Source organism: Neomonachus schauinslandi, chromosome 1 (genome assembly GCF_002201575.2).
Source record: "Neomonachus schauinslandi chromosome 1, ASM220157v2, whole genome shotgun sequence".
Taxonomy (NCBI): Eukaryota; Metazoa; Chordata; class Mammalia; order Carnivora; family Phocidae; genus Neomonachus; species Neomonachus schauinslandi.
The window spans coordinates 145,216,148-145,229,118 of NC_058403.1; the positions used below are offsets into that span (position 1 = coordinate 145,216,148).

Below are 12,971 nucleotides of genomic sequence, written 5' to 3' on the forward strand. Positions count from 1 at the left end.
AAGCACAGAGGCTTCAAGGGCTCGTGTGCATCCAGCGCCAACCCCAGGAGCAGCTCGGCTTTGGACTTGGGCTTCCCTAAACACAACTTTACAAAAGAAACTACACTTCATCACATTTGTTTTTACCTGCAAGTGGCTGACCTTGGAGATTCGAAAAGGATTTAAAAACTCATGTCAAAAAAGTGACAAAAGTAAACTTGTTACCTCCCAGAACTGAAAGGAAGGTTCCTAAAAGCCACCCGTTCGGTCCCAGACACACTCAGAAGATGTAATTTACATTAGTTTTGCGGGTGAGTGGGCACCGGGGTGCAGCTCACTCTCTGGCTTGGCTCAGCTCGGGGCTCTTTGAAGGTCGCCTCACTGTCATTTCGGAGTGCCGAAGCCCGGAATCCAGGCCACGCGGTGTGACCGACACCATGCCCTATGGGCACCTTTTGGGGCCCCGCGAGGGTCTCCCACAGGTGCGGTCAATGCAGGAGGGGTACTGCCCCTCAGGTTCCCGGAGCCCGGCCACCGCCACATCACGCGCCCACACTCCGCGAACACCCGTGTCCCCACCCCACCCCCCCGCCCCCCGGGCCCGATGCGCGGACCCAGGTCTTACCCGCGAGAGGCGCACGGAGTGCGGCCCCGAAGCAGACGCGGTCCCGGGGGCCTCCCGCGCGGGGCTACCCGGGCGCTCGGCTCTGCCGGCCGCCTCCTCTTCGTTGTCCTCGGCCCGGCCCCGGCCGCCCGGCGGCTCCGGTTCCCTCCGCAGCAGCCGGCCGGGCGGCACCGGGGTGTACGCGGCGGGGTTCGGCTTCGGCGCCCCCTCCTCTCCTGCTGCCCGCCGCCGCCTTGGCGCTCGCGGGCTGGGGGGCCCCGGGCGCGGGGAGGCGGGGGTCGTTGGGGTGCTCGGGCTGCCCCGCGCTCCCTCCGGCGCGCAGCCCCTCTCCAGGGGGGGGCGCCTCGCTCACGGCGCGCGGGCGTCACGGGCTCGATGCGCGCCGGGACGGCGGCGGGGGCGCTGCTGCAGACGCGGGCACTGATGCGGGCGCCGCGGCGCGGCCTCTCGCCATGGCTCCCCCGCGGGCGGGCGGTTCGCACCTCCCCTCCGCGCTGCCGTCACCGCCCGACGCGCGCCGAGCCCTCCCCTTCCACCGCCCCGCCCGCCCGCCGGCCTGCGCCGCCACCTGCGGGCCGCCCTCCAGGATGCTCGCACGGCGGAGCGCGCCCGGGGCGCCGGGAGCCGCGCCTTTCTGCCCTGCTGTCGCGGCCCTTGGCCTGCCCTACTTTTACCCGCGCCGCGGGGCTCTGGAAAGTACCCAGCGGAATACCTGGGTGGGGAAAACCTATCACACCGCTCCCCGCGCGCTCATTTACTTCTAGCGCTTCTCGGCGTCCGTCTAGGGTCAGTCCAGGGGGAGCATGGGACTCACACGTGCACTGTTTGCCACTAAAGCAGTGGAAGTCCAGGCGTTGCGTTCCCGCAGGTTGGGCAGTCTCCTAGGAAAGCAACCCTGAGGCTTAAGCAGGGGAGGGCAGAGCCCGGTGCTGGGGGGTGGCGGTGGAGGAGATGTATGGACAGTCTGAACAAAATGCCACGGCCGAGAATGGGGGGGGGGGGGAAAGGGGGAGGGGAATCAGAAAAGGATCCAGGAAGTAAGTGCTCCCAGGCCACTGTATTATGCAAATCACTGGTGGACAGTTTAACGCGGAACAACCCAATTAGCTCATTTCCAGTTGGGGCTGCTGAGTGTACTACTTCGCCCCGTCTTGGCCCAGAGATCGTAGAGGACAGTGGGAAGACACGGAGAGGACTCTGACCAGAACCAAAGACCTAAGAAAGCTGAGCCATAGAAAACCTGGTTTCAAGTACTGGAAGAGGACTGGTAGTGTACCGTAAAGATTCGTTCAGGCAAGAATCATCACCGGATGCTAACACTAGAGCGGATTTCATTAGAGAGCAGATATTTGCTTGGCTTAATGTGTCTCTCCGTAGATGGTTTAGGCTCATTAATAGAAAGGGGGAAATATTTACAAAGGAGTGGGCGGACAACACCTTGACTAGGTGATCAAAATTAACATCACCAATGAAAGTAGACGGATACCATGTCCTCAGAAGGTATCACCTACACAGTATTCCAGGGAGACCGCATAACCTGAATCTGACGATGATGAAACCTCAGGCAAACCCAAAATGAGGAACATCTAGTAAAAAGGGGCAGGGGCTGTATTCTTCAAACATGTCAACGTCATTAAAGACAAAAGAGGGGCATCTGGGTGGCTCAGTCAATTAAGTGTCTGACTCTTGATTTTGGCTCAGGTCTTGATCACAGGGAGTTGAGTTCAAACCCCACCGTGGGTTCCACGCTGGGCATGGAGCCTACTTAAAAAAAAAGACAATAAATAAATAAATAAATAAACAAACAAACAAAAAGACAAAAGAAGGCTAAATATTCCAAATTAAAGGCTGCTAAAAAGTCGTGACAACTTAATGGGATAACTTGTCCAAGACTGGATCCTGTACTGGAGGAGGCGAAATGCTAGTAAAGATATATCAGTGGACAAAGTTGGAATCCTGATAGTAAATTTTGGATCAATGTTAAATTTGCTGCTGTTGATACGTGTACCATGGTCATGTGGAAGAGTATCCCTATTCTTAGAAATACCCACTGAAGTATTGTGCAGGCATGATTTGCGTAACTTCAAGTGACTCAGAAAAAAAACATGTTGATAGGAAAAACGATAAAGTAAATGGGCAAAATATTAACAATCAGTGAATCTGGGTACAGGGTGTACTAAAACATTTCTGCACATTTGAAATTATTTCTGAATAAAAACACTTTTGAGAAACCAAGTAGGGGATGAGGTTGGATGGGAGGAAGGCAAGGTGCGTTTGTAAAAGGGCGACACAAGAGATCCTTCTGGTTTTAGAACTTGTGGTCTTAGAACAGGTGATCGAATTTATATGGAACTGAAATGCACTTAAATAAGTACAAGTAAGACTGGGGAAATCTGAATAAGGTGGATTGTATTAATGTTAATATTCTAGTTGTAATAATGTATTAAGGTTTTGCAAAATGTGATCATTGGGGAAACTGCAAAATGTATTATTTCTTGTAATTAAATGTGAATCTACAATTATCTCAATAAAAATTTCAATTAAGGACGCCTGGATGCCTCGGTTGCTAGAGAATGTGACTCTTGATCTCGGGGTTGTGAATTCAAGCCCCACACTGGGTGTGGAGATTACTTAAAAATAAAAAAAAAATCTTAAAAAAAATTTTCAATTACCAAAAAAGTGATCAAGTATATGCCAGTTTGGCATGTAGGTAAGCACGGCTATCTGGGAATATGTAAGAGCAAATGCATTGGTGCTATCTCCTTGTGGGTTTAGAGTAGACATGGGGCTGTTAGCAACATGTTTTTTTAAGTAAAAAGTAAATAAATAAAGGACCATTTGAAGTATAACTGACAGATCAGGTTCCTTCCAATTCTGTAATTTAAGAATCCTAGAGCTGGGGGATCTTTGACATCATCTAGTCCAACCTTCTCATTTTCAGGAAACTGCGGGCAGAAAAGTGGTACATGACCGAAGGAGCATCACATTAGTGGTAGACCCATAACTACAACTCTTGTCTGCAGAATATGTCCAATGCTCTTTGCACCTTTACCAGCTGCCTATCACTCTCTATGTCCATGAGGTTCAGTCGAGGTTGGTGCCAAATTTTGAAGTCATCCATTCATCCATGTTGACTCCCTGACTGTGGTCCTGTGGGCACAGGGTCCTGACATCCTGCTTCTAGCACCAGATGACAGACATGTGCATCCCACCCCCAAGGAGGAGGGACTGGTTTCCCTCTGCTACTCCCAGCTTGGAGAGAGCAGGTGGCAGGCAGGGCCCCTTGAGTGAGCCCCCAGCTGTGCGCCCTGAGCTACTTCAGCAGCTGGTGACCTGCTGCTTCTGGAGGGTGCAGGGACCTGCGAAGGAAGCTGGATGGGTGTATGGTAGAGAAAGCACTAATTGCCCTGGCAGGTCCCAGCCTTACCCAGCATCAGGGACAGGTCTCTACACCAGAAGTGACTCTGGCCTCCCTTGGGGGACAGATAGCCACTGTAGTCTTTCCTTCTGTCAAATCAAATCAAAATCAGCATATGTTCACTGATACTTGCCAGGCACTGAATAAGTACCTATGGGAAAATACAAAAAAAAAAAGAATATCTGATGCCTGCCCTTTAGAAATCCAAAATGCAGCCTGGGACCCAAGATGGAAATGTAGAAAATGACCTGACAAAAGAATAAAACTGCTAACTCGTTGGCTTGGGTTCTCCTCAAAAGCAGTGTTAGAGAAGGACTTGAGGGCAAGTGCTTTCTTTGGGGACGTGATCCCATGGAACAGGGGTAGGAAAAGGAATCAGGACCAGAAAGAATGAAACAGGGAGGGAGAGAAAACCCATCCAAGGGTGCTTAATCTAGATGGTCTCTGTGAGCAAGTAGGGCTCAGTCCTACTGGCACCCTCTGAGGAATTGCCTAGAATGCAAGATGGGGGGGGGGCACCGGCGGGGGGGGGGGGGGGAGGCGCACTCGGTTAAGCATCTGACTCTTGGTTTGAACTCAGGTCCTGATCTCAGGGTTGTGAGATCAAGCCCTGCCTCAGGCTCTGCGCTTATCACGGAGTGGGCTTCAGGTTTTCTCTCCCTCTCCCTCTGCCCCTCCCCGCTGTGCTCTCTCTAAAATAAATAAATGAATCTTTAAAAAAAAAAAGAGAATGCAAGATGGAAGGAGGGAGCATTTATCCACCAGCTCCTAGCTCCCATCGGTCAAGTGGGTACTGAGCAAAAAAGTGAACTAAAAAAAAGGTATCACAGGGGACATACATATATAAAATGCCCAGATTCACCAGCAAAAAAGCAGCCTATGGGCAGAGATTTTTGCTTGTTTTATTCATTGCTACATTCCCAGCATCAGCAACAGGGCTTGACTCATAGTAGATGCTCAATCAATAGATATAGAATGAGTGAAATATAGAGGAAATTATTAAAAGTATGTAAATAAGTCACTTATCAACAATGTGTGTGTGTGTGTGTGTATGCACACGCGTGCATGTGCACTGCGTATTGGATAGGCTAGCATGATAGTGAACAAAGAAGGTATAGTCTTGGCCCTGTGCATCTTTCAGTCCAAGAGTCAGATAATATGCTATACATGCACATTCAATTAGTCTGTGATGCATGCTGGAAAAAAAAGTATGCAGGCACTAGAAATATAATAATAGGATTTATGATAGACTAGTTGGTCAGGGAGGATCTGTCTAAGGAGGTAACCCAGAGGAGGAACAGGAACCAATCATGCAAAGGGTAAGGGACAGCATCAGAAAAGGACCCAGAAGTAAGAAAGGCACTCAGTAGCTAGAACCGTGGTGGGATTTCAGGGAAGAGCCAGACTGTGGTCCTGCACCAGTTTGAGGAACCCCAGGGACTACTTCAGGGCCAGCTGGCAGGACTCACTCACAACCTCCACCTCCGTACTCCACTACTGGTACCAGTAATACTTCGGGAACATGCTAAAACCCCACATGATGTAAGTGGGCCCCCCAAATTCAACTGGTAGAGTATAGCATAGGGTCACAAAACTGAAGGTTACACTCACTGATTAACATTTTATTGTCTTATTGGAGATGGAGAATGTAGTAATTTTTGGTTTTTATATCAGTGTTAAAAGATCTTGAGAACAAATAGGATCTAACACGGTTTTGATAGATGGTCACTTTATAATGGGTTGTGGAAGAGAAGTTAAGGATAGTCAGGACATATTCTCAAGATCTATAGTATTATTCTCAAGGGAATGAGTATTCTTTCTGATTATTGTGTATTTGTTCATATTGGCTAATGTTATCATAAAACAACTTATCTCCAAGTCCAACATTCCACATTTCATTGGATGACTCTGTTGATACCAGCTAAACTTCAGCTTGCATCATAGTTGCTCATCTAATTCTCTTTCCCAACTAAAGACTCTCACTCTCAGTTTATCCTGATAGGACTATGTCTGCTATTTTAATTCTTTACTTACTCCCATCTAACTCTTTTTTTCTTTAATTTTTTTTTAAGTTTTATTTATTTGAGAGAGAGCACGAGCAGGGAAAGAGGAAGAAGTAGGCTCCCTGTCAAGCAGAGAGCCGGATGCAGGGCTCGATCCCAGGACCCCGGGATCACGACCTGAGCCGAAGGCAGACGCCTAACCAACTGAGCCACCCAGGCACCACTCCCATCTAACTCTTTTCAAATTCATATGCCTCGAAGAGTTTCCAGTAAATGATATTTTACATGTGGCCAATATTCTCCTAGCTACCTGTTTCCTAGTGGTATATATTTATGTTTTGTTTTACTTTCCCCTGAGCACGGATTCTTCATTCAGAGTCCATGGAAGTCCAAGGCGGGATGTCAGGGAGCGTATTAGTTAGAGTGGGCTAAACTGATGTAATAAGTAAACATAAAATGTAATGATTCAACACGGTGGTTTGTCTTTTGCTCAAGTAACAATCTGGAGTAATTTCAGATTGGTAGAGGAGCTCTGTTCTACATATTTTACTAAGGGACTAATTGTGGACTGAATGGGCAAACTCTGGCTCCACCATCTTGGGTCACCCCGGGCATAGCCAACTCAGTGAGGGACTGGGGAAGAGTATGGAGGAGGCTGTAGGGGAGATGCCATGAACCAGGCCTGGCAGGAACACACAAACTACTTCCATTCAAGTCTCACTGGCTAGAGGTCTTAGTTACATGGCCACATCACTAGAGGGAAGCTGGGAAATGTCGTCTAGCTGAGCAACCAGGAAGAAGGGGAGAACAGATTTTGGTGCTCAGCTAGCATTTTCTGGCACGGAGTGGGGGGGGGGGGTCTGACAAACGGGCACACACACGAAAGATGTATTTTTATTTGATTTATTTTGAAAATTATAAAAAAATTGCTTTATTAATTCAAATTATAGGCTTATGTTTTACTTCACTTTACGCTTCATGAGGAAGCAGGAGGTGATCTGATTGGTCCGGTTGGGTCATATGACTCTAGGGCTTCCAGGGTGGAGTCTGTTAGCAAGGAAAGTTGCTGGTCCTTACGGTCAGGCAAGGTACAAGGATCATCACACCCTTGCACCACGTTGTGACATCTGAATTAACTTAATTGAGAAAAACCTGCTGTGAGGGACACAGCCGGGACTCCCCCATTCCCCCCCCCCCCCCCGTCCTCCGTGTCCTGCCGAGTTTAATGCAGCCAGTGTCCAACACCTGCCTCTCTCCCACCTCTTCTGGCAACTGAAGGCTGCTCTGCTCAATACTGTGGTGGGGACGTTCCAGGGCTCTTGAAGACCTGGTCCCAGAAGTCTCTGTTTCCTTGCCCCTTAGGACATGTCACTTTTATGCTGGCTCCCTGACTTCCTCCACATGATTAAGTTCCTGTTATTTTTGTTTGATAAAACATCCTTCATTGGCTATCTTTCTTTCCCTGTCTCACTCCTCCGCTCTCCTGCCGTGTCTCCTGGGATCACCAAATAAATAGCTTGAAATCTCTGGGGCTTCTTTTGGAGAGACCCAAACTAAGACACTTACCCTACCATGACCATTATGCATATTGGTCAGTGTTTGTGCTTAGCACAGACTGTGTTGGAAACTGTCAAAGCAAAGCAAAGAGCCTCTATGGAAACTTCTTTAGACACTCTGTGATTATGTCACACTGGGAAACAAGGTGAGGAGAAGCAGGGTCAGAGATTTCTGCACTGCAAGGGCTATGAAAAGAAAACAAAAGTAACAATCTCGCAGCGCTCAGCATCAGTAAGTAGAACATTTTCCCTCTGCTGTTACTAAATTTATCATGTTTAGCAATAGAAAGTAGTTGACCCAATATGAATAGACTCGTTTCTCTGACTGGAGCTTAGGAATAAATAAGCCAGTAAGAAACAACCTCCATGTAGGGTGTAAGACCTTGGCCCAGATGAAGCAGAGTTAGCTAAGGGAATATGGCAGGGCAGAAACAGTTTGCTCTATTCCTCCCAAGCCCCCCACCCCCACCAATGGACCAATTATATTGATGGCATAGCAACAGGCTCTTTTTTTTTTTTTTAAGATTTTTTATTTATTTATTCATGAGAGACAGAGAGAGAGAGGCAGAGGGAGAAGCAGGCTCCCAAGGAGCAGAGAGCCCGATGCGGGACTCGATCCCAGGACCCTGGGATCATGACCTGAGCCGAAGGCAGACGCCCAACCATCTGAGCCACCCAGGCGCCCATAGCAACAGGCTCTTTAAAAAAGATACTAAGCCTATGTGAAGTGACAAAGAAGGGCTTTCAGGAACAGGGATGAAGTGCTCATGGCTTTCGTTTTATTGAATCATCGCATGGGACAGGACACAAAGCCACCCTGTCCCACATGGGATGATGTTCTTGCCAACAGGAGCACAAAGGCAAAGGCAAAGTGCAGGAGCATCTGTGGCTCGTCATCGTGGACATGCTGCAGAGACGGTGCATCTTCTTCCTGAAAAAAACTCAAACTGGAGTCAGCTTCCATTCAGAAGCCTCATGTGCAGCCTCCTCCAGGGGTGCACATCCCAGTGCCCAATGGAAGAAATGACACACAACTTGAGGAAACCGGATGAAGTCCTTGTTTCCTCCCTCCCCCTCCATTTCAAGAGGTTGCTGGAGAGAGCACATTTGGTTGATTCTTTTCCTCCCCATCTCAATTGGTTTGAAAGTTTTACAGCCTGTTTCTATTTCTTTCATATTTACCCTTAAAATTTTAACAAATATGTTTATTTATCAAAACAAGACATCAATCTTCCTTGAGGATGTACTCTAGGAAAACAAACAAACATAGATGCAAATAAAGAGGCTAGAAGACAACATGCAAAACAATAATGATAAAACGTGGTATGTGCTTGGGGCGCCTGGGTGGTGCAGTGGGTTAAGCGTCTGACTCTTGATTTTGGCTCAGGTCATGATCTCAGGGTTGTGGGATGGAGCTCCAAGTCAGGCTCTGTGCTCAGTGTGGAGTCTGCTTGAGATTCTCTCTCTCCCTCTCCCTCTGCCCCCACCCCGCTCTGTCTCTCTCTAAAATAAATACTTTTTTTAAAGATTTTATTTATTCGAGAAAGAGAGAGACAGAGATAGCTAGAGAATACATAAGTGGGGAGGAGAGGGAGAAGCAGAGTCCCCACTGAACTCAGAGCCCAAGGCAGGGTTCGATCCCAGGACCCCGGGATCATGACCCGAGCCGGGGGCAGACGCTTAACCAATTGAACCACCCAGGCGCCCCTAAAATAAATAAATAAATCTTAAAAAAAAAAAAAGAGTGCTCAAAAGACAAAACAAAACCCACAGTGATAGGGTGCCTGGATGGCTCAGTCGTTAAGCACCTGCCTTCGACTCAGGTCATGATCGCAGGGGAGTCCTGGGATCGAGCCCCACGTCAGGCTCCCTGCTCCGCGGGAAGCCTGCTTCTCCCTCTCCCACTCCCCCTGCTTGGGTTCCCTCTCTCGCTATCTCTCTCTGTCAAATAAATAAAATCTTTAAAAAAACAAAAACAAACCCACAGTGATGGGTCATGTCAATGGGACGCCGGGGTCAACTACAAGAATTCTCAGTGGCTAAAGCTGAAACAATTTGAGCAAAAAATCAAGTGGTATTGAGTCATTTGGATTACAACCCAAAGTATAAATTAAATAGCCATGAATACATACTGACATAAATAAATGATTGAATAAGTAAATAAACGGGGAGGAAGAGAAAAATCTTCCACACAGAAGAATTCCAAATAAAGTATGTAGATCTCCATTCTCAAGGGGGTGGCACCTAACTCCCTACTCTGGAAGTGTGGGCTAAATATAGTTACTTCCTTCCAGAGAGTTCAGTATAGAAAGGGGAAAAAGGAGTTACTTTACAGTGGGGAAACCTGGTAAGCGTGACGTCTGCCAGGTGAACAAGTCTTACATCAACAGTGACAAGTCATGTTGACAGCAGGTACCCCTGATATGACGTGATGAGAAGGGCACTTCACCTCTATGGTCCTCCTGCCCCAACCCATAACCCCTGTCTAATCATGAGGAATATATCAGACAGATCTCAATTGAGTGACATTCTAAAAATACCTGAGCAGTATTCTTCAAAACTGTCAAGGTCATCAAAAACAAGGAAAGTTTGAGAAATGGTCACAGCCAAGAGAAGCCTAAGGAGACACAACAACTAAATGTAACTCGGTATCTTGGATGAGATCCTAGACATTTGGTAAAAACTAAGGAAATCTGAATAAAACGTGGACTTTAGTTATGTGTCAATATTTGTGACAAGCGTGCCATCTTAAGATGTTAACAGAGAAAACTGGGTGTGGGGCATGAGAAGTGTTTGTGCTATCTTCGTCATTTTTCTATGAATCTAAAACTATTCTAAAGTAAGTTTATTTAAAGAATAATGGTAAACATTGAAACTGGTATAATTTAAAGTCAAAGTAACTTTTTAAAAAAAGATTTTATTTATTTGAGAGAGAGAGCATGCACATGAGAGAGCATGAGCAGGGGGAGGGACAGAGGGAGAGGGAGAAGCAGACTCCCCATTATCCCAGGACCCTGGGACCACGACCTGAGCCTAAGGCAGGTGCTTAACCCGCTGAGCCACCGAGGTACCCCTAAAGTCGAAATAACTTTTAATAATATGATGAGAATGCTTAATGCACTGGTTGTGAAAAAAGTATTTAAATATAAATAAAATTAATAACTTGAAATGAAAGTACAATTTCCACAAAATTCCTGGAGAGAGAACTAGTTGGAAAAGGAAGTTAAGCCTTCGGGGTGGGGGGATGGGCAAACGGGCAAACGGGAAGGGGAGGTGCAGGTGTCCAGTTATGGAATGAACAAGTCACAGGGATGAAAGGTACGGCACAGGGCATATGGTCAGTGGTACTGTAGTGGGGTTGTGTGCTGACAGACCCTTGTGAGCACAGCATAACATATACTGAACTTGAACCATTCTGTCCTATACCTGAAACTGACGTTAACACTGTATGTGAAGTATACTTCCATAAAAGAGAAAATACAGTTTTCAAACATTTTTAAAGAGAAAGTAAGTCTGAAGATTTTGTCCTGGGCAATGCATGATTTTGATGGAGAAATAGACATATTTTGTAGATGTGAGGGCTTATTGCTAGAGGAATCAAAGTAGCTGCAGCACAGGCAAATCAAGAGAGGGCAACAACGATAAAGCATAATAAAGTCAAACAGAGAATTCGACAAGAAGAAGGCCACTGTGTAATTGGTGATCATAGGAAACTTCAAAAGGTTAAATTCTCCTTCAGACTGGGTGAAAGAAAAGTCCAGCTTTCTGGGGTTCACAAAAGACACCTGAAAGAACAAGATTCCTTTTTTTAAAAGATTTTTAAAAATTTATTTACTTGTCAGAGAAAGAGCACAAGCAGGGGGACCGGGAGAGGCAGAAGCAGACTCCCCACTGAGCAGGGAGCCCGACGTGGGGCTCAATCCCAGGACCCTGGGATCATGACCTGAGCCGAAGCCTGATGCTTAACCGACTGAGCCACCCAGGCTTCCCAGGAGCATGATTTTTAAAACACTGAAAATCACAGGAAGGGCAAACATACAACAGCAGAAGGCACAATACATTAAGAAAAGAAAACTTACACAGAAAGCATGGGGACATTACTAATACAGCAGCAGGGTCCTCAACTGCTTACATGCGCCCTTCTCGGTCCGCTCACACTGAGCCTGATCCACCTCACACCTGACTGCAGGAAGGTCTGCCCATTTCCCCGGTAAATCTGAGTGTTTACATTTTCCAAACATCCATCCCGTTATTGTTGTCACCTCTTGTGCTGGGCCTGCAAATGACTCACTCGGGCCTCTGGCCTCTGCGGATCTCTTCAGTCAAGGCCACCTGGAGGCCCCCTGATGTCGCCTGAGCACAGCTAATGCAGGGCTGTCATGTTTAATTAGAGTTCGCTAAGACCCAAGCATAGTCATTACATGTTAGCCAAGTTCACCAGATGGAAAGACTCGTTGTTGTGATAGGTCATTTATCCCCCAAATTAATCAGTGGATTTTATGTTATACCAATCAAATGCCAAAGAAATTTTATTTTAAGGAAACAACAGTGTGTCCCTCAGTTCATAGGAAAGGATAAATACATAAGAATATCCAAGACAATTGAGAAAACCATCAAGGGCTACTAATTCTGACCAGAAAGCAAAATATAGGGTTGTTTCTGTCATAGGAATAGACAAGTACAGGAATCGCACAGAATTGAGAGTTGAAAAACAGAATAATGCTTCTGTGAGAATTTAGTTTTTTCGCTAGCAGGACACTGTTTTCCCCTTGGTGTAGTAGTTAAAATTCTCTGGAGTCCTGAATAAGTAAATGAAAACTGTGTTACTGGAAGAAAACTGTACACAGTTTTATTAATCACATAGTGCCCAACCGTGACATGAGTTTCAGGCAAAATCCTGAATGATTCATAGAAAACACTTTTCTCTAAGTGTTCCATGTTTCCCTAATTTCTTCTTAGTTCCTCTTCCTCTTTTTATATTTTTAAAATTTTTGAAAGATTTAAAAAATTTTTTTCAAGATTATTTATTTCTTTATTTGAGAGAGAGAGAGTATGAAAGAGAGCATGAGCTGGAGGAGAGGCCAATGGAGTGGGAGAGACAGGCTTCCCGCTGAGCAGGGAGCCTGACATGGGGCTCGATGCTAAGACCCCGGGATCATGACCTGAGCTGAAGGCAGACACTTAACTGACTGAGTCACCCAAGCGCCTCAAAAGATTTTATTTTTAAGTAATCTCTACATCCAAGGTGGGGCTCAAAGTCATGACCCCGAGATCAAGAGTCACATGCTCCACCAACTGAGCCAGCCAGGAGCCCCCCTCTTCTTCCTCTTTTTAAAGAGATGATCTGGATAATATATCTCTAGAGACCTTGCCTCGTCCTTTGAAATTCC

At 46.7% G+C, this 12,971-nt stretch overlaps 1 protein-coding gene across 2 annotated transcripts in view; it reads right to left on the bottom strand.

Annotated features, from left to right (window-relative positions):
- TRAK1 (trafficking kinesin protein 1) overlaps window positions 1-801 on the bottom strand; it is a 177,501-nt gene extending 176,700 nt beyond the window's left edge. For both annotated transcript variants that reach the window (XM_021678939.2, XM_044920649.1), the window contains exon 1: window positions 605-801. The gene's annotated coding sequence lies outside the window, so the exon portion shown is untranslated. The remainder of the gene's footprint in view (window positions 1-604) is intronic.
- Window positions 802-12,971: the final 12,170 nt, after the last annotated feature.